Raw genomic sequence first — 21,510 nt, forward strand, 5'->3', positions numbered from 1 at the left:
GGAAATACCAGAGGCTTCTCTTCTGGGTCAAGTACCCCACCCTACTGAGTGCCCAGCTTTACCATGAGAGAAGTCTCTGTCCCAGTGGGCAGGCTGCTGGAAAAGGGCCTTTCCAGTGTCAGGAAAGCCTTGATCTGGGTTCTGAGTCACATCCCACGGGGTCATCAGTGGGAGTCTAGGGATTGCACTGGGAAGGGGGCTCTTTGAACTTGAGCCATCTCTCCCGCCTTCCACATTTCTGGGGCCCCACTCGTCCTCTCTCTAGGCAGAAGGAAATTTTCTTTGACTGAGAACCTCCTTCATAACTGACCAGCTCGCCTCCCTCTTAGACACAGCTCTGAAGCTGCTGGTAAATTATTTTTAGGAAGCAAAAAACAGGTAGATGGAGTCCACCAAGTTGATCATTGGAAATGGCTTCTCCAAACTTCTTCATTAAGAATATTAGGCGATTAAACTAGAAACAGCTCTTAGAGATTTCCTACCTTGGGAAATCTGATTTTAAACGATGCTGGTAAATGCAGGCCTTGAATCCAGGCTGCTAGGTTGGTTCAGCAAAACAATTTCTACCACAATAGACTGCCTCTTGGTAAAGTTTAAAAGAAAGAAAAAAAAAAGGGCCCTCTTTCAAAAACAGCAGCTCTGGGCTTCCCTGGTGGTGCAGTGGTTGAGAGTCCGCCTGCCGGTGCAGGGGACGCGGGTTCGTGCCCCGGTCCGGGAAGATCCCACATGCTGCGGAGCAACTAGGTCCGTGAGCCATGGCCGCTGAGCCTGCGCGTCCGGAGCCTGTGCTCCGCAATGGGAGAGGCCACAACAGTGAGAGGCCCGCGTACCGCAAAAAAAACAACAAAAAAACAATAAAAAAACCCCAGCAGCTCTGTGTGGAGAGCCCAGGGTGCCGAGATGAGGAAGAGTTGCAGCCCAGCGACTTCATGCTGCAGAAATAGAACAGGAGAACTGTAATTAGAGACGTTCCCACCCCCCTGCGCTGCAGCAGGCGATGGTGGATTTTGCCAGACAAAGCCATCTTAAATAGGGGTTTTTAGGAACTTCCAAACTAGAGTGTCTCACCATGACATTTTGTTGCTTGGAGAGCTTGCTGTGGTGGTTTGGTAAGTTTTCAAGTTAAAGCAACACTTGGATTATCACATTCCCGAATCAGGACTAAGAAGATTCAGGCTGTCTAAATAAAGGAAAACAATCGTATTTAGTGGCCTCCAAATGTAATTAAACTGCCAAGTCAGTAATTTTGTAAATGTGGACACCTCATGCGTGCCTAACACCTTCGTTCCCCAATCAAAACGCACTAAAGGAAGGAAGAAAACAAAACAAAACAGAGAGATTTCACAGCGCATCCCTAAAAATTTAGCCTCCACCCTGCATGTGTGTGACAAACTTGTAGCCAAGTTAGGCGTTGCTGAGAAAGTCGCCCGTTTCATTTTACAAAGGCGGCCGAACGCTGGTTGGAATCTTGGCACAGGCCGGGGTCCCCCATGAAGTGAGGTGGGAGAGTCCCAGCTAGAAGCCCGGAGCATCGAAGCGGAGAAGCTGAGGGACCCGGACTGACCGTGGGCTGTCTTTGACTCCTGGGCCTGCCCTGCCCTAGGCTTACTGCCGGTAGTAAGGGCTTTGGCCACGGGCATCTTTAGTGGGTGTTGGTTTTCCTCTAGCCACGGAGGCCAGCAGCCACAGAGCTGGCAGGTACTATGTGCATGTTTCCTGGCCGTTCAGGTCAAGGAAATGGGGAGAGAAGGACAGACAGAAGAACGTCCAGCTCTGTGGCCGTGGCTCTGTGATAACTGGGGGAATAGCAGAGTGTGGTGAGAGGCAGCGTCCAGTCCACTGGGCTCGAAGTGGCTTGGGGTGGGTTCCGTCCAGTGCTGGCCTCCCCTCCCTGCAAGAGGCAGCCAAGCTGGGGGCGGCGGGTTCCATTTTAGCTGGAGGCTAAAGAAAGGGCCCGGCAGTTTACTGGGCCCCTCTCATGAAAGGAGTTGGATACTGGCAGAAATTTCAAATTCAGACTGCAGGACCCAGCTATTTCTGTTGAAAACATGTGAATGGCTTTTCCGCCTCTTCGTCCACAGTGTCAGATGGGCACACGTCCAGGCCTGCCTCCGCGCCCAGCCAGCCTCCCAAAGCCGCTCTGGCGCGCTCTCTGCCGAAACCGTGAGGAGCCCGGCTGAATAAATGGCCCTGCAGAGCTCCTTGAGTGCTCAAGTTTAACATGCACTTGACCTCTTTGTCTTTCAGAAATGAAATTTATTGAGTTTGGATTCCAGCGCCCCCGGGCCCCCACTAACATCTAATTAACGAGACCACATTTTGACTTCAAAAGTGCAGGGGAAAATGAGGAGATGTATTATGATGTTCTCTCTGCAGGAGCCTCGGGGGAGGGGCTAGGGAGCTGAGCCAGGGGTCTTTTGAAGTGTCTGAGTTGGTGGTCTGCCGTTCCGCCAGAATGCAAGATAAGCAGGTCAGCCTTCCTTTGCTGCTGCCTTTTTTTTTTTCCCCAATAGAGAGCGATTATCTTTCCTTTTGTTGCCATTGACCCTTCTTGGCCTGAATTTCCCAGGCTCTGAGTCTGAGTTCCTTTGTTGCATCAACAGACAAGGGGGCAGCCAAGTGTATCCCCCCAGTCCCCGAATAGTCTCCCCTTGCCTCGCCACTCTGCCTGAATCCCCACCACGAAAACCGCTTCTTTATCTCAGGGCTGTGTGTCTAGAAAGCGCCATGGAAATACATCATTAGAGACAAGGTAATGGATTAATCCACAAGAAGGAGACCCATGACTTATTGGAGTAGTGTTTGAGAACTACTGATTCAGTTCAATTCCCTATTTTCAGGCTGCAAAGGTAAAAGGATAGAGGCAAGGGAGGCACATTTGATATTTGTCCAAAGCAACGAAGAATAACTGCAGAAGCCATCTTGTCCTTTCTCCTGCCTCTGGGAATCCTAACCTGAGAGGATGCCGAACGTAGTTCACCCTTGGGAGACGGGGCTACTCACTGGAATGGAGCAGAAGGGGCCTTCTGGGGCGTGAAGGGTGTGCTGGGACTTCAGCTGCAGATCACAGAGGCAGGTCTGGGCAAACGCAGCCCCACTCACCTAGGTAGAGGACTGACCAAATTGGCCAAATGCAGTGAGCAGAGGGTTGTGGGCCCTTGATTTAGGTCATGGTGCTTTCCAAGGAGGCCCCATCACGCAGGTGGAATAAGGCAGGAACCGGGTTGGGAGCAGGAGGTCACACTTGTTTTGCAGATAAATGAGATAATAATCATAAATCACTTATCCCAGGGGTGCGCCTACGGTATGCGCTCAACAAGTGGTCTTATTCATCACTGTTTTTATTATCAGGTAATGCGGATGAGGGAAAGGAGACATTTCAGAGCTGGGTGAGAGGGACCGAGAGAGGGAGGGATGGAGGTGAAGACATAGGACAGGGCAGAAGTCAGCGACTCAGAGACTCCCTCAGACCCCTGGGTGAACCCCAAGGCACAGGCTTATGGAGGCCTCCCATCTCCTGGGAAGAGAAGGGAAGAGGTGCAGGGACAGGTAGCTGCTCTTTGCCTCCAACAAGCTCCACATGGTCAGGGACCATTTCTCACTTGTTCGTGGGTGTAGCCATGGCATGTAGCACAGTTCTCGGCCCATAGGTAGTGGACATTGATGCCCTGCCCTATCGCAGAGCATCAGTTGAAGGTCACTTGGCCTGCCTTCCAACTGCCAGTTTCTACAAGTCTTCATTCCTGAAGACTTTCTGAGGTTCCTGAAGCCTACGTTGTCCCACTGAATGGAAGACCAGAAGTGGGGAAATAAACACGACTGGAAAAAAGCAGCTGTCAGTCAATGACTGAGTGTGTACATACTCCAGCTCCCTCCCCTCTTTGGAGGGATGAGTCTAAGGCACAGGCTCTACAGTGAATATCAGAGGTCACCATAGGGGGAACTTGATAACTCATCCTTTACTGTCCACCTTCCTTTTCTTCACTAACTTTTGTACTCCTCTCTGGGTATTGTCTTCACCTCCCAAACAGACGGCTGGTACTTGAATTCTTTCTGAGGGGCTGCTTCTGGGAGAATTCAAACTAAGCCAGTAACCAGTAGGTATTTATTGGATAATGAATAAACGCATGAGCTGGATGCAGCTAGTGTCACTGTAGCTTTGCCCTTATTACTTGTCGTTCTTGAAGCCTCCTGTGCACAGGTAGAAAATGGGGTGTCCACAGACCAAAAATACACATTCCAAGTGTCCCAAATAGGGTAGCAAATGGGGCATCCAAAGACTCAGAAACACACATCCCAAATGTCCCAGGAACCTCCAGGCTTTGTTCCTAGACTTTGCCCTTTGTCTTTGTGTTACTCGTCTTTCTGGCACGATCAAGAGGAAAAGATGCTTTCTGCTGTAGAGCCCCCATCCTTGGCCATGCTGCTTGGTGACCCCTCTTGCATCAAGAAAGAAACTTCCCTTCACTACTGTTTTCAGAGCTTGCCTCTCTCCATCTCTCATCTTTAATGATTCTTTAATGGAATTAGTCAAGATGTACATCAGATCTTTGTGGTTTAATCTCCAAGAAAGGCTGAGAAAATGGGAAAACAGTGCCTGTCGTGCAAAACAAAAAGAGCCACATCTTTGGAGAGATGACCAAAGTAGAGAGATGGAATCTGGGTGTCCAGGGAATCCAAGCTGCTGCTGAGCCCTTCCTCAGAGAAATTTGTTAAACAATCTCCAAGTCTTGTATGATTAGATGACAACAATTATTTGCAAATAGGAAGGGTGATGGTGACAGCACTATAATTTATGTCTTCAAGAAGTGGCTCAAGCCCAGCGTCAGAATGGATCCATTGCCATTTAATTTTACCCCTGGTTTTCACATTTTTGCATTTATATTAGGGATGTAAGTGACAGAATAGAGCATGTGACAGACCAGGTTGTTGTCAGCTTCATTCTCAGATTGCCAATCGTGCTGGTTTTTGATAAGATAATTACCCCATTTTGTGTGTGTTTCTTGCTTCTCGTATGGCAAATTGGGCAATATCGGGCCTGTCTCTGGAACATTTCTCCTCATGAATTTGCAGAGGGAAGGAGTAGGTAGTAATTGCTTTGTTACTTGAGGTTGAAAACTCCCCAGTTAAGCAGAGAACATCCTGGAAACTCCAGGCTGCCCAAACCTCCAAGGTCCTCTTATTCATCTCATAATCATAGATCAAATTGCCTTGCTAGCATCACCATATAACATCACCCTTCTATTAGAGGGAGCATATAATTTATTGTCCAAACTAAAACCCTTTTGAGGATGAAAGGGGACACTATTAATAATCATCCTGGGATGACAGGTATAAATTTGGCAAATTGGGACATATGGGCATGCTACCTTCTGTGCTTGTACGGCCCTTGTGATGGGGAACTTCTTTAAACTGCCAAAATATATATGTCAAAAGTCTGTTTTAGAAAACCCCTCATACTTAATGAAGAAATACACGTTTCTTTTAAAATTAAGAAGACAAGGATGTCTTTTTTTTACCTTTTCAATGTTATATTGGCAGTCTAAGTCAGCATAATAAAAGAAGAATATGAGACAGAAGGTGTAAGGATTGGAAAGAAGAAACAAAACTGCCATTTTTCATGGGCAATTATGATTATCTGTAAAGAAAACCCAAGAGTCTTTAAAGATTATAATTAGAATTAATAAGAGAGTTCATTAAGTTTGTTGGATATAAGATCAACATCCAAAAATCAATTGTATTCTCTATATCAGCAACAAGCCATTAAAACACTATTTACAATAGCAACACAAAAGTAACATGCTTACAAATAAATATAATGAAAGCTGTATAAGATCTAGGAAAGAAAATGATAACACTGAAAGAAAACCCAAATAACCAGAGAGCAATACCACGTTCAAGGATATGTGAGCTCTATATTAAAAAGATGTTGGTTCTTCCCAAATTAGTTTATACGTTTAATACAATTCCAGTAAAAATCCTAATAAGATATTTGTGGAACTTCATGGGCTTATTCTAAATTGAATATAGAATAACAAAGGGCTAAGAATAGCTAGGGCACTTTTGGAGAAGAGTAAGGTGGATATTCACTCTGTCAGACACCAAAACTTATTATAAAGCTATGGTAATTAAGAAGGTGTAATATTCTTGTGGGGCTAGATAAATAGATGACCAAAACAGAATAGAGGAGCCAGACACACACCTAAACAAACCTTCTAGTGACAGAGATGATATAGCAGACTAATGAATGATGTGGGGACGATTGATTATCCATCTGGAAAATAATCAGATTGGCAGCTCATACACAAAAATAAATTCCAGGTGAATTAAAAACCTAAAAAGCAAAACTTAAAAAACATTTAGATGAAGATTTAGAAGGATATCTTCATGAGTTCAGTGTAGGAAATATATATATATTTTTAATTTGAGGTGTACAGAATTGGATTAATTATAATCCTCCATTTATAGTCCTTGTTCTGGCTTGCTTTTATTGTTATATTCAGCTATTATTAATAATGCAATAAGCACCTATGAAACCACCACCTAAAACAAAACCTAGGGCCTTGAGATAATAACCTACATCTAAAAGTATGGCTCCCCACCTCTCCCATTCCTTTGTTTCTGTAGCACAAGGGAACCATTACTGTGAACCGTATGCTCATTATTCTATTTATTTTCTCTTTATATAGTTTTATTCCATTAAGTTTTTCTAAAAGTGTATGTTTTTAATTTAATTGTTTTTAACTGTACAAAAAGGATATCATGCTATTTTCAATCTTCTGGGAATTATTTTGTTCATTTTATATTATATTGCTAACATTTTTCCATATAATTATGTTGCACGGTAGTTTGTTTGACTGCTTTATAATATTTCATGTGTGAATATATCACACTTTGTTTATCTGCTCTCCCAGTGATGGGCATTTGGTTTTCAGGGTGTTTGCTTTTATGAATGATGCTGTTATAAACATTTTTGTACAGTCTCCTGTTGTACATATGCAAGAGTTTACCATGGGTATCCTTAGGGGTAGGAAAAGATTTCTTAACGAGATAAAAAAATGATTGGTAAATTTGGCTTTATTAGAACTGAGAACTTTGGTTTTTCAACAGACATCTTAAAGCAAGTGACAAGACAAGTTATAAACTGCAGGCAGATATTTGCAATGTGCACAACCTAAAATGCATTAGTATCAAGAATATAAAATAACTCTGATAAATCAAAAAGGAAACTACAAACAACCAAAATGAAACGGGTAAAAGACATGAGTCAGCATTTTGCGTATAAGACTATATAGAAGGCCAATATGTACGCAGAGATGTTTCACATTTCTTTAATATTGGTCATCTGGAAAATGCAAATTAATGTTGCAATGAGATCATTTTTATCCACTCAATTGGCAAAAATTAAAAGTATGAAAATATCTAGTATTAGGGTGGATCTTGGGTTTAAGGATCTCTGAGACATTGCCCCGTTAGGGTAATAACTTTGGAAAGCATTTTGTCTTTACTTCCTACAGTTAAACATTCATCCAGGCACACCTCGTTTTATTGCACATTGGCTTCTTGCATTTTTTACAATTGAAGGTTTGGGGCAACCCTTCACTGAGCAAGTCTATTGGCGCCATTTTTCCAACAGCATTTGCTCATTTTGTGTCTCTGTGTCACATTTTGATAATTCTCGCAATTTTTCAAAATTTTTCATTATTATTATATTATTATAATCATTTCATTATTATTATATCATTATATTTGTGATCTTTGATGTTACTCTTGCAAAGAGATTATGACTCAGTGAGGGCTTAGATAATGGTTAGCATTGTTTCTCTAAAGCATTTTTTAAAATATTTTATTTTTTATTTTCTTTCTTTTTGGCTGCGTCGAGTCTTTGTTGTGGTGCATGGGCTTCTATCTAGTTGTGGTGCGAGGGCTTCTCTCTAGTTGTGGCGTGTGGGTTTTCTCTCTCTAGTTGTGGCGCTCGGGCTCCAGGGCATGTGGGCTCTGTAGTTGTAGGGTAAAGCATTTTAAATTAAGGTATGTACATTGTCTTTTTAGACATAATGCTATTGCACATTTAGTAGACTACAGTATAGTGCAAACATACCCTTTTGGTGCACTGGGACACCAAAAAAACTTGTGTGACTTGCTTAATTGTGATATGCACTTTATTGCAGTGGTCTGGAACCGAACCTAAAACACCTCCATAGTATACGTGTATGTGTATGCTTATTCCACAAGACTCAAAAGCCCAAACCATAAAAAAAGGTCAATAGTTTTTAGTAATAAATATTTATTTTAAATCTCTGTTATCAAAAGACACCACTGAAAGTGAGGAGTCAGCTGCTTGGGAGGAGATACTTGCAATAATATTACCAGTAAAGGACTGGAATCCAGAATATAGAAAGAACTGCCATTAATCAACTAGAAGACAAACACCGTCATGGAAAAGTGGGCCAAAGGTATGAATGGGCAAGCTAGGGAAGAACACAAACAGCTAATAAGCAAATACAGCTCAACTTCACAAGTCATCAGAAAAAAAAATGCAAATGAAAACTGTAGTAAGATACTGTTTCATACTCATCAGATGAACAACAACAGTGTGCCCCAGTACCAAATGTTGTTGAGAATTTGGTGCCACAGAACTGTTTTTTTGTTTTGTTTTGTTTTGTTTTTTTTGCGGTACGTGGGCCTCTCACTGCTGTGGCCTCTCCCGTTGCGGAGCACAGGCTCCGGACGTGCAGGCTCAGTGGTCATGGCTAACGGACCCAGCCGCTCCGCGGCATGTGGGATCCTCCTGGACCGGGGCACGAACCTGTGTCCCCTGCATCGGCAGGCGGACTCTCAACCACTGCGCCACCAGGGAAGCCCCACAGAACTGTTTTACATTGCTGTTGGGAGTATAAATCAGTAAAAGCAATTAGGAGAAAAAATGGTAAATTTTCAGAAAAGTTTAACATGCATAAACCCTAAGGCCTAGTTGTTCCATCCTTAGATGGAAACTCTAGAGAAACTCTCACGTGAGTTCACAAACAGATGTGTGCAAGATAGTTCATGACCACAGTGTATAATAGCATCAAATTGAAACAACCTGAGTCTCCATCAATAGAAGAATAAATAAATTAGCTGAATAATCGTCATAACGGAACACTCTGCAGAAGGGGTCAGCAAACCTTTTCTGTAGAGGGCCAGATGAAAAATATTTTAGGCTATTTTAGGCCATGCAATCTCTATCACAACTACTCAACTCTGCCGTTGTATTGGGGAAGCAGCTATAGACAGTACTTACATGAACAAGCGTGATGTGTTCCAATAACTTTATTTATAAAAAGAGGTGGCCAGCTGGATTTGGCACATGGGCCACCTTCTCTACGGAAAAGAGAATGAATCCACTAGAGTGACATCTGTTGACAGGGATGAATCCCACCAATATGAGGTTGAGTGAAGAAATAAGTTGAAGAAGAACATATATGTATGATACCACTTATATAAAGTTTTTAAGAAACATGCAACACTACCAAATTTCGTGTGATGGTTAATTTCATATATCAGCTTGACTGGGAATGCTCAGATAGCTGGTAAAAAGTTATTATGAGAGTGTTTCCAGCAGAGACTAGTATTTGAATTAGTGGACTGAATAAAGAAGCATCCTCACCAAAGTGGGTGGGCATGATCCAATCTGTTGAGGGCCTGAATAGAACAAAAAGCGGAGGAAAGGAGAATTTGCTCTGTCTGCTTGAACTGGGACATCCACCTTCTCCTGTCCTTGACATCAGTGTTCCTGGTTCTCAGGCCTTCAGACTTGGACTGAGGGGTACCATTGGCTCCCCTGGTTCTCAGGCCTTCTGATTTGGACCAGAACAGCATTGCCAGCTTTCCAGGGCCTCCCGCTTGCAGATGGCAGCTTGAGGGACTTCTCGGTCTCTATATTTGCATGATCCAGTCCTTCAAAATTTGTCTTTCTGTGATTGGCTTCTTTCACTTAGCATAATGTCCTCAAGGTCCATGCATGTTGTCCCAGACTGAAGAATTTCCTTCTTTTTTAAGGCTGCATAATATTCCTCTGGAGGTATATGTGTGTATGTCTATATATATATATCACATTTTCTTTACCCATTCATCTGTCAATGGACATTTAGTCTGTTTCTACATCTTGGCTATTGTGAATAGTGCTGTTTCAGTCAAGCAAAATGAATAAGCTCTAGAGATCTGCTGTACAACACTGAACCGATAGTCAACAATATATTGTACAGTTAAAATTTTATTAAGAGGGTAGATCTCACAGTAAGTATTCTTTCCACACACATGCAAAGCCATTGAAGGAAAGGGGGTGGGGCAGGAAGCACCAAATTTAATCATGTTTCTTTCAGCGCTTTCTGCCTTGAGAAGGTTTATTTCTGCTACTATTACAGTTCTTTCCTTTTTTTCTTCACTGTAAATGAGATCTTTTTCTTCTCTTCTGAACTTTTACACTTTGTCAGGAGGTGTTGTCCTTATGATTGGCTTTTTAAAGTCTGGTAGATTTAGAATTATAGAATCACAGCATTAGAGAAATCTTTAGAAGGCACTTCATGCATGCTGAAGGAATCTTTCCTTTAGCTGTTCTGAGAAGTGAGCATTGTTTTTGATTGCTTCTGGTGATGGGGAACTCACTACCTATAGAGGAGGCAGGACTTTGAATTAAGTTTTACAGAGCTGGGGAATCAGGAGACCTGTGTTCTAGAACCAGCTCCATCACTAATTGGCAGAGCAATGTTGGGCAAAATTGTCACTTTTCTGTGCCTCAGTTTTCTTATCTGAAAAATGGGATCATTCCAATTGAGGATAGAAGTGCCTGAGTCACAAACTGAGCAACAGCCCTCTTCCTCCCTAAACATTTTATATATTTTAATCTCATTTAATTCTCACAATGACCTACTTATATTAGCGCCATTTTATAGACAAGGGGATTCTTGCTCAAGGTCACACAGTAGGCGGCAGAGTTTGTGCCCTTAACCACTAGGTCAAATTTAATATGGAATTTTGAACCTATCCTTCCAAAACATCATGCGCTGTACATTTTACCTTATAAAACAGACATTGGTAAGTAATGTGTAACAGGCTCTGGGATTCTGCAACAGACAAGGTGAATTGGTGTGCATATGGCTAACACACTATGTGATCTCAGCCACTTTCCAGTGAATGCCTGCACCAGTGATGTACTTAAATGGTCCCTTGGTTTTGGATATTTAGGTTGTTTTTGAATTTTGTTATTATTATAAAAACACAGCAGTGAATATCTTTGTGCTTAAACCTTGGTCTGCATCTGATCATTTCCCTAGGAAAGAGTTCAAGATTTTGGTGCTTTTAAGGCTCTACCAAGTTGGGCCCCTCCCAGCCAGGCAGGTGAATGTTCTTAATGAGACTTAATGAGGTCGCAGACGCAGGTGCTCAAAGGATGAAGCTTCTGGCCAGGATGGCTGAGCCCAGACTTCTTAGGTGTTGCCTTTAGCTCTGCGGGAGGAAGCCCCTTCCTCTTCTCTGGGTTTTGAGCCTCCTGGGCAGGTCCCACACAATGGACAACAGGTGACTTCACCATCTACCATTTGCAATCCAGGCTGGAGCATCCCAGGGCGTGGAGAATTTTGAGGCAGTTTAGAGAATCCAGCCTTGTGGTTTCACTAGGAGACATTTGGAGGTGAGTTCATCTAGACTTGCCCTTCCCAGCGTTTGTTGGCTTGAAGATTTTCTCCACCGTGAGAAATAATCTTGAAAACCCCCTTATGAAATTTCAAATGACTTTTTTAAGGCAATATTTTCATGTGGTAAAAGCTAAAAATGTGATTTTCAGTAAGAAATGATGTTAAATCAGTATAATTATTAAAATTGGATTTAAAAACCATTTAAAATAAAATTGAAACTAATATTCATAATATAAAAACAGGCAAATTTTGATCTAATATGTGACAGATGATGCTGTATGAAGTATGAAAAAGCTTGATTTGTTAGCAACTAGATTAAAAATTGACATTTGATATCATGTTTGGATTTGGGACCTAATTGTATATTTAATGGGATCCAAAATTTAACTATACGTTACAGCATAAGAGCAGGCATATGTTGTTTTCAAGACCTGACATTTGGCATGCTGGAAATTTATCTCAAAATTAAAGCTGTTCTTTTAAAAGTAATTTTAGTGTTCTGTTTCTAAAACATGATTAAGAGCAAGGGTTTGCAAGCCTGTCTCCACTAATAAGATACCTTGGGCTGTAGACGTTTTTTATTTCTAATAAATATACAAAGTCAGAACAGAACAGTTGGACAGACGGTTACTCTCTTTCCTCTTTAGAGAATGACTTTTGAAGTTGTGGAGACTTCTTGATACGTTCCTTTTTAAATTTTTTAAATTAATTAGTTAATTTCTTTATTTTTGGCTGTGTTGGGTCTCATTTGCTGTGCGTGGGCTTTCTCTAGTTGGCGGCAAGAGGGGGCTACTCTTCGTTGCGGTGCGTGGGCTTCTCACTGCAGTGGCTTATCTTGTTGCGGAGCATGGTCTCTAGGCGCGCGGCCTTCAGTAGTTGTGGCTCGTGGGCTCTAGAGTGCAGACTCAGTAGTTGTGGTGCACAGGCTTAGTTGCTCCGCGGCATGTGGGATCTTCCCGGACCAGGGCTCGAACCCCTGTCCCCAGCAGTGGCAGGTGGATTCTTAACCACTGCGCCACCAGGGAAGTCCAATACGTTCTTTAGAATTTTGTTCTGATGAATGCAGTTTCTAGATCTGGTTGAGATGATCTGAAGGTGAATTTGCAGGATTATCCTCCCTTTATGCTGCTCTCGTGTTTCCACATCCCAGGGCGAGAGGGCCTGATGTTTGAGCTTGGGCCCCACGTCCAGCTGTCCTCCACCTACCTCTGCACAGGCCCCCGGGGCCAGCCTAAAGGTTCTTGAACCATTCTGCTTTAAAGAAAAAAACCCACATTTGACTGATAATTTTGATTGTTGCTTTTTAAGGAATAAAATGGAAACAGGCAATTTTATTATTATAATGACTGAAAATCCTGGAATGCACTTGTGAGCCCTGGGTGCGGGTTGAACCCCTATTGTGGAAGATGGTCATTTGGACAAATGCTCCTTCCAGCCCTTGGCTGGGTTCTCTGCTTCCCTTTGGACACAGGATGCCATGGATGAAGGCCTGATTTATTTCAGGATCTCCAGTCAGCAACTTTTCATTAGTGGGAAGTAGCAGGATTTGGGGGTCAAAGACCCTGGATCTCTTCCACCACAGCTACTTTGTTTCTCACTCTCTGCCTCAGCTTCCTCATCTGCAAAACAAAGGCATAGGATTATTTAACCTTGAATCCTGGTTCAGGATTTGAATTCTTTCTTAAGCACAAAATTCATTTTCCTCCTATCTCATGGCAAAATAATTTTAGGCAGCAGTCAGTTTCCTTGAAAAAACCCCGTGGAGAGGCTTCTATGGGGCAACAAACGTTGCTTGGAGAAAGTCTCAGAGAGAGGCTAGGCTACCACCCTTCTCTCATTCTCCTTGATGAACGGTGAGCTACTTTTGGGCTGTGATTTTAGGGACACCAAGAGCTCCAGGAGGTGCTTCCCTGATGGCGCAGTGGTTGAGGGTCCGCCTGCCGATGCAGGGGACACGGGTTCGTGCCCCGGTCCGGGAAGATCCCACATGCCGCGGAGTGGCTGGGCCCGTGAACCATGGCCGCTGAGCCTGCGCGTCCGGAGCCTGTGCTCCATAACGGAAGAGGCCAGAACAGTGAGAGGCCCGTGTACCGCAAAAAAAAAAAAAAAAAAAAAGAGCTCCAGGAAATCCCCTTTACCTTCTCGCTGGTTTGCCTGACACTGTCTTTTATGAACCTTCTTTTCTCTCCATGGGGAGGAGAGAGGCAGAGACAGACAGAGAGATTTGGGTCTTTTCAGCAGGATGAACTGATAGAGGAAGCAAGGATCAAAATGCAACTCAGAGTCTGGGCTCCGCCCCCTCAGGAACCACAGCTGGGTCAGCCCTCTGCGGTGAAGGAGTCCTCCTGGCCTCTTCTAGACTCAGGAAAAGGGGGCAGTCGTCTCTGTTAGTTTCACACCTGCAACTCCAGTTCTGGCCTCTAGAGGGTGTGGGACCCAAACTCCAAAGTGCTGGACCAGAAGCCAGCGGATTTGTGGGGAGTTCTAGAATTCTTGAATGTTCTTGCAGGAGAGGGTCCCTGGAGCCAGAATTAGATTGCTGAGGACTGGTTCGGGGAAGGGTCCCCAGAGGAGGTGGCACTTGAGCCTGAATCAAGAGATGAGCCTGTGTCAGGGAAGGGTATGTAGGGGAGACGGTACAGCAGGGGCACGGGGTGGGGGGCAGTTTGGAGCCAGTGGGTGGTGCACGTGTGGGGTGAGTGGGGAGCAGACATGGAAGGTGGTCATGCCATGGTGGGCATTGCACCCCATGCCAAAGATGAGGTGCTTTTCTCTACAGGCCACCAGGAGCCACAGAACAGCCTGGCTTAGAAAGGTTAACTCGCGCCATGTCTGCCCCAGGGGAATGTCCCTGAAGGCCTTTGGAAGGCAATCGGTTAACAGCCCGAGCCGGTTAACCTCTCCACCCTCACAGACTTCTCCATGACACGTTGGGCCATCATTCTCCCTAATAAAATAATATGAAGCTCAGTTATGCTCCTGTTCCCATGTTCCTGGACTTCTTTAAGCACAGAGGGATTAAAAACTTGTATAAATTAATCAATGTACCATAATCCTAAAAATTAGAAGACGACTCCTTGAGGAAGTAATATAGTATGGGCTTTTTAATTAGCAGGGCCCCCGAGATTCACTGCTCACCCCTGCAAGTCTTGTTTTATGAATTGCTTTATCATTTGCAGGGGAAGGCCCCGCAGACGCCTGTTCTAAGGAAATGCTGGAAGCCGTAACTAATTCTCCTGGCTCCTACCCGCCTCAGAGCCAGAGCAGAATGACAGAGCTGGCCTGGCTTTTCTTTCTTCCTTTTCTCCTCCAACAAGAGTTAACTTTCAAAAGGAAATTCAGATAAAGGATCCAGAGGGGGAACTCAGCTACTTCTATCCTTTTTCCCGGGCGTGTGGAATTCAGAGCAGAGATTTTGGTGCCACATGGATCTGGGTTTGAATCCTGGCTCTGCTGCTTTCTAGATCTGTACTGTGAGCAGGTCACCTGTCCTTGGAAAGCCTCTGTTTCCTCCAATTTCTCCTCTGTCCTAGGTCTTTGTGAGAAACGCCTCCTGACAGTAAATCAGAGCTACCTGCAGACCTAGAAGCTTTCGCAGACACCCCGTCCTTCCTCCTTTCCGACGTGAGCTGAACAACATCTTCTCCCTGCCTGGGCTTGGCCATCTTCTTCTTTCTAGACCCTTCTCTCTTCTTAACTTACTCTCCTTCTCAACAACCTTGAACCATGCCAAGTCCTTCCATCCTAACAAAACCCAAACGTACTTCTTCCTTGACCCCACTTTCCCCCCAGCTCCTGCCCCGTGACTCTCCTCCCCCTCTCACTCTCTGTCCACTGGGACTGGGCCATGTCCCCAGCATCACACTGACATTCGTCTCATTAGGATCTCCAGGGAGTCTTTATCTTACTAGACCTCTTGGTACCAGTGGACTCAGATGACCTGTCGCTCCTGAGAATCCTCTCTGGTTTCCTCCTGGCTTTTTGGACATTCCTTTTCAGACTCTTTTTTGCCCCCCCGCTTTATTCCAGGAGCATTGGTGTTTCTCAGGCTTGTTATCTGTGCTCCCCCAGGGATGCTCACCCACCACAGAGCCTCTCTACTACCTACACTCAGGACTCCCACAGGCCTCTCTGGCCCCGTCCTCTCTGTTCCAGACCCCAAACCCCAAGGCTCCTTGGTCATTCTACTTGGGCATCTTACAGGCTCTTCAAACTCAGTGTGTCCGTGACAAAACCCAACCCCTTCCCCTCCCAAGAGGGTTACTGCTTTAGAGTCCCAGTCTAGAAAATGGCACCAGTATCCACCCAATGATGTAGAAACCTGCCTCTCCTCCACAGGGGCCAGGACTGGGTGTCTTGGTCCCCACTCTACCTCCCAGGCCTAGAACGGAACCTGGGGAATATCAGACCTTTGGTAAATGGATTTCATGGCTGGCTGGCTGACTCCGTTCCCTTTCTTTTCCATGAGAATTTGCTGGCCCAGTTAATGAATGAGAGCATGTTTGCTGTGAGTCCATCTTTCCTAACGGTTTCAATAGGACTGAGGCTGACACTGACCTTGATGCAGGTAACAGCCCCTCAGGACTTCTGGGTGGGGAACAGTCCATAGTTCCAAGCAGGAACCCTCCGTCGATGACTTGTTTCTGTAGTCTCTGATTTGACAAAGGGCCTCTAGGTTAGGAATCGAAAAGCCCATGGAGTCCTTCTCACCAGTGCCTGGGGGAACAGGAGACCCCAGCCTGCATAGGAAATTGCAGGGTCCCAGCTGTGCTGCCTGATGCGTGGGGCCCCAGGTGAGGACAGGTTTCGTTGGTGACCAAGGGCACGGTGCCTGTGTGGCACCCACCCGCTCCCCTGCCTGGAGGAGCTTCCCCAGAGTCAGAGGCCAGGCTGTGGCAGTGCTGGCCCCTCCCCCTGATCAGTCCCTCCTGGGGAAGCATTTGCTCTGTTTTCTGAGGGGTAACCGGCAGTACAGTCGCGAGGTAGCGCCACTGCCGTTTCAGAGCCGCCATCTGTTTTTATCCTGGTGCGTTTACCCTGTGTGTTTGGGGAAACATATAGACACATACACACACAACAGCAGTGCTGCCAAAATTCGCACCTCCTCTCCCATGCAGGATCTCCCCTTGAAGGCTGGCGCTCTTCGGGAGCCTGCACATGCCTCTGGATGGGGCTGAGGACCTGGCCAGGAGCCAGGGTGCAGATCTCTTTGCTGAGCAGTCCCGGCAGCAGTGGGTTCACGACAGCATGGTAGGAAGTGCCATCTGGCTCCTGCATCTTACTGGGGTGAGCCCCCTTCTCAGTGCCTCTTCTGTCTCTTGGGGGAGTCTGGCGTCTCTCTTGTCACCAGGAGCCTGAGCTGCAGAGGCAGAACCCCCTGCCCCTTTGAAGAAGGCATGGATCCCCTCAAACCCATCCTTGCCTCCCTCATACACTGTCAGCAGATGCCCTGAGCCCTTCCCTGCTTCTAGCCAGGCGTGGTGGGGGGAGATGGGGCCCTGGGTCAGGAGCCGGGAGTAGGCAAGCCTTTCTGCAGAAGAAGCCTCCTGCCTTTGTTTCCCTGGCAGCTCTCGTTGCCATGGATGGGGTCTTCCTTCCACGGGACTCAGTGGGCCTCTCTCTGACTTTCTAGGTGGCCCTAGTCCTGCCTTGTGGGGCGGCCCTCAAGGACAACGGGCAGGGGACCCTCCTCATTCTTTCCCAAACCAGGACTGGCTCCATGAATTAGGTAGGCTGATTCCTGGAATGCACAGAGTTGGAATTCAGGGAACAGCTTAGGGAAACGCAGGGGAGAAGGTCCAAACAGATACTCCTAAAGTATGGACTCCCTGCCGCCACCGTACACACATGCCTACATACACACATGCACATGCACGCACACACACACACACACACAGGGGTTAGGAATATCTCCCAGTTTGCACATCCCTTGCACCTCAGGAGAGCTAAGCCACAATTGCTGAGGGCAGGTGTTCTGCATACAAATAACCATGTGACCATAAATCAGCCTGCAGAGCCCAGGCCCGAGTTTGTGACAGTCTGCAGAGCCTGGTCTCATGGCCCAGTTTTCATAATTTTTAAAAGTAATAAAGAAAAAGGCAATGCAGTTACAAAACCCTAATGCTCAAGGGACAGTAAAAGCCAGAAATGGCTCATTGTTTTGCCTTGGAAATCCAAAACTGGGGTTTCTGAACTTTTTTGAAGGTAGTGGAATCTCGTTTTGAAACAGAAATCCCCTGCAGACACACTCAGTGGGTAAAATGCAGAAAAGTGAGGTGAGCAGTGGAAGGGGGGATGGGGGCTGTCAGCTCTGACCCTTCAGCCTGTCTGGAGTGGGGGGCACTTCAGAGCAGTTTGAAAACCATTGACCTCAGAGAACAAGACCAGCCCACTTTTCTCCAGGGGGTCCACCTCCAGCGAGATCCTGGGCCCTGAACCCTGGCAGCTTTTCAGTATCACAGCAGTTGATGGAGAAGTGACTCTTAGCCTTGTCTCTGATGGAAAGAGAAAGGGAGGCCTGGACCGCATCCCTGAGTGGTCCTCTGTGATGGGGACCTGGGTGCCTGGGGGAGTCATGGCCTGCAGATGCTCACTCAGCAGAAATGCGGCGGCTCCGCGGAGCACCTGCTCGAGAGTGGGGTCTGACATCTGGGCAGGCCTATGACCCACTGTCCCGTACCCCCTCCCTGTGTTCTCCAGGTCAGGCCCAGACCTGCCTTCTTGCTGTGGAGAGCCACCGCTTCCTGCAGTAATTCCCTGCAGCCCAACTGGTCTCAGAAACTTGGCAGCCACAGAACAAGGCTCCTGCAATCTCCCCCAGATCTACAAGGACACCCCCGAGAATTTTGGGATTTGCCTTATCTATTGATACCCATCAAAGAGAGCCACTGTGGACCTCACATGTGTTCCAGGGCCCTATTATAGTGAGACCGTGTCTTCTGTGGTCCTTGAGTTAAATGCAGAAGAAAGAGGCCTGGGGAGGGGGGGTGATCTCACAGCCTTAGGACAACTGTTATCTCGGGATGTTGGCAGCGGCATGAAAGATCAGTTGTGGATGTCTCACTAAAGTTTATCTAAGAAACCTTTTCACCCACTGCAACAGTCCATACCCTCATCTTGTTTCTGTCCTTCTTATCACCAGGGCAACCCGGGGTGCTTGCCAGGGTGGAGTCGTTTTATAACTGTCACTGACCCATCATTTTCTCATGCTGGGCCTCAGGATTTTCCACCTGGTGTGAATTTTGTCATTCGAGGGGCCCCTTAAAAGCATCCAGGCTTTACCTAAAATCTTAGCAAAGGATTATTTCTTGGGAATTTCCCCATATCCAGGCTCAATAAGTCAGAAATATTTCTGAACTGTGGAGACCTACGTGCTGAGCAGGACAGTGTGCTGAGACACTGAGGGAGTGCAGTTCTCGCTGGGTCAAGCTGCTTAAGAAATCAGGACGTGCATTTTGACAGAGCGGGGAGGCCTCATCTGGTGGGAGAGGACAGATGGGGAAGAAGTGTTAATTAGAGCAACTTGACCTCCAGCTTCTGGCTCTTATTTATGCAGGAGTCCTGAACAGCTTTCCCTGGTCCTGTAAAAGTCACCCTCAACAGATTTCTGGGGACATCAAGGACTGGGGACATCTTCCCAGTTCATGGGCAGGTGCTATGTGATCCAAGGTGCCAAGAGCCCACTGAAAAAGGTCGGATCGCCAGCTGGGCCCTCTGAGGGTGAACGTGGGTGGGTGCTGGTTGTGGAGACTGTGTGTACGTGTTCTCCTCTCCCATAGTTCCTGCTGATGCCCTTGACCCTTGTCAGGGGATGTGGGTTGCTATGGTGATGGGAGGGGAGCTAATCTGGGAGAAAACCTGGGGAGGGGCAAAATTACTAGAGAGAGAAATTTGACATAATGCAAGCTTTGTCCCAGTTTCCCCCAGAGCTGGGCTTCAGGCAGTGCGTTGCCTTTCCCTGCTTGACAGGTGGGCAGGTGGGACCAAGGACACTTCCCAGCTGCTGAGAGCCAGACTTATCTTTGTTTCATTCCATTACCCTAGTGATCTCAGGGGCCACAGATGCTGGAGGGGGAGTCCCTGTCATGGTGATATTGGGCCCTGGTCTCAGTACCTTGGAGGTGGGGCCCAGTGGGTGTGGAAGCGTGATTTTGCTAAGCACAGAGGCGGCTGGTTGTGAGCTGCGCTCTCTTCCATGCGCCTCCTCTTTGCCTTCGAAGGGGCAGGAGGGGCCTCCTCCAAGGTCTTAACTTCTCTCCTTATACACAGACAACCTCCTGGTCAACACTGCGGAGACCTTGGCTTTCACCAGTGCCCTTCCTCTGGGGAGGCAGGTGTCAGGGGAGCCCTTGAGCATCTCCTAGATGCTGGAGATCGAGGTCAGCAGTGATAAAGATATTACTTCCTACTGGAATGTTGACAGTGAGGTGAAAGATGCAGCTCCTATGCTTTTTCTTTTAAATTACAAATATTCATCATTTGAATGAATCTCTCTCTTCCTCCCTCCCTCCCTCCCTCGCTCCCTGTCTCTCTTCCTCTCTCCTTTCCTTCCCCCTGAGCTTGCTGAGCACCAGCTAAAGGCAAGGCTCCATGAGAACTCTTGAGGATGCAACAGTGAGGGACCCTGGGACCCTGTAGGGAGGGGTGTACAGCCCAGATTGGAGGAGGTAAAGGTCAGACATCTAAATCGGGGATGACTTCTGTAGAGGAGGCTGCATGTGGTGTGTGAGTGCAGAGGAGGGGCCAGATAACTGGGTCTGGGGGAGTCATGAGAGCTTCTCACGGAAGTGACCCTTGAGCTACATCTTGGAAGAAGAGATTTCTGAGCAGAGAAGAGGGGGTGATGTGCCTGGCAGAGGGTCTAACATGTGCAAAGGCAGAGGACATACTGGACCAATCTGATCATTTTCTATGTTGGTCACCAAGGCTGGCCGTGATGGCAAAATTGGGGCATCCCCGTCATCCTCCTTTTCCTTCTCTGAGGTGTTGCCCTCTTATGGTGCAGCTGTAACCTGCCTATAGGGACCTGCCTTCCACTGTGGGTCCCCCTCCATCCAGGAGGTCCCCAAGCCTTGCATTGCAGGCCTGGCCAATTACCAACTCCCACTCCCTCATTACTAGTTCAAGGCTTGTGTTCAAGGCCTAGAGCCGAGAGAGTCTTGGAGCTTGTCGGGAATGATGCCAAGTAGTAGCAAAGCTTCTTAAACAAAGATCCCATAGCTGGGGTGTGACATTATCAATCTCAAGCAAGTATAATGTGAAAAAGAACTTGAGGGTGGGGAGGCAGACAGCGTCCAGATTTTTCTCCAAGTTCTGTTTACCTCTCCAGGAGCTGATTGCACTTAAGGTGGGTGGGATCTTCCTAGCTAACCTTAGTGGCCTCCTAAGAAAGCAGGCCTCAGGCTTTGGAGATGTTAAGTCCCAGCAGCAGAGGTCAAGATGGGAAGACAGGCAGAGCAAGCCTGATGGACTCTGTGTGTGGGTCGAGTCCAGAATTTGGGATTTTTGAGGTGTGTTTCAGGCTCCAAGAAGTCTGGTTATGGCCTATTTGGAATGTCAAGGGATGAGATAAGAACGGGCAGAATCAAGGGTAGGGCTGCTTCCCCTGGTGACGTTTCCTAAGACTTCTCTCCCCCTGCTGTCCGCCTTCCCTCCCCGAAGCGGGAGTTGAGTTGGGAGAGAGATGGGCCTCGAGGGAGACACTTGGGAAGTTGTAATGTTGTTGCTCCTGATGTTTTCTGAATGCATCTTTCCTGGGGTCAGGTTTGAACCAGGGAATTAGTGACCTGGCTCCTGCGGGGTGAATCACACCCCTTAGTGTTATCTCGTAATTTAA

This window comes from Hyperoodon ampullatus (genome assembly GCF_949752795.1).
Source record: "Hyperoodon ampullatus genome assembly, chromosome: 18".
NCBI classification, from domain to species: domain Eukaryota; kingdom Metazoa; phylum Chordata; class Mammalia; order Artiodactyla; family Ziphiidae; genus Hyperoodon; species Hyperoodon ampullatus.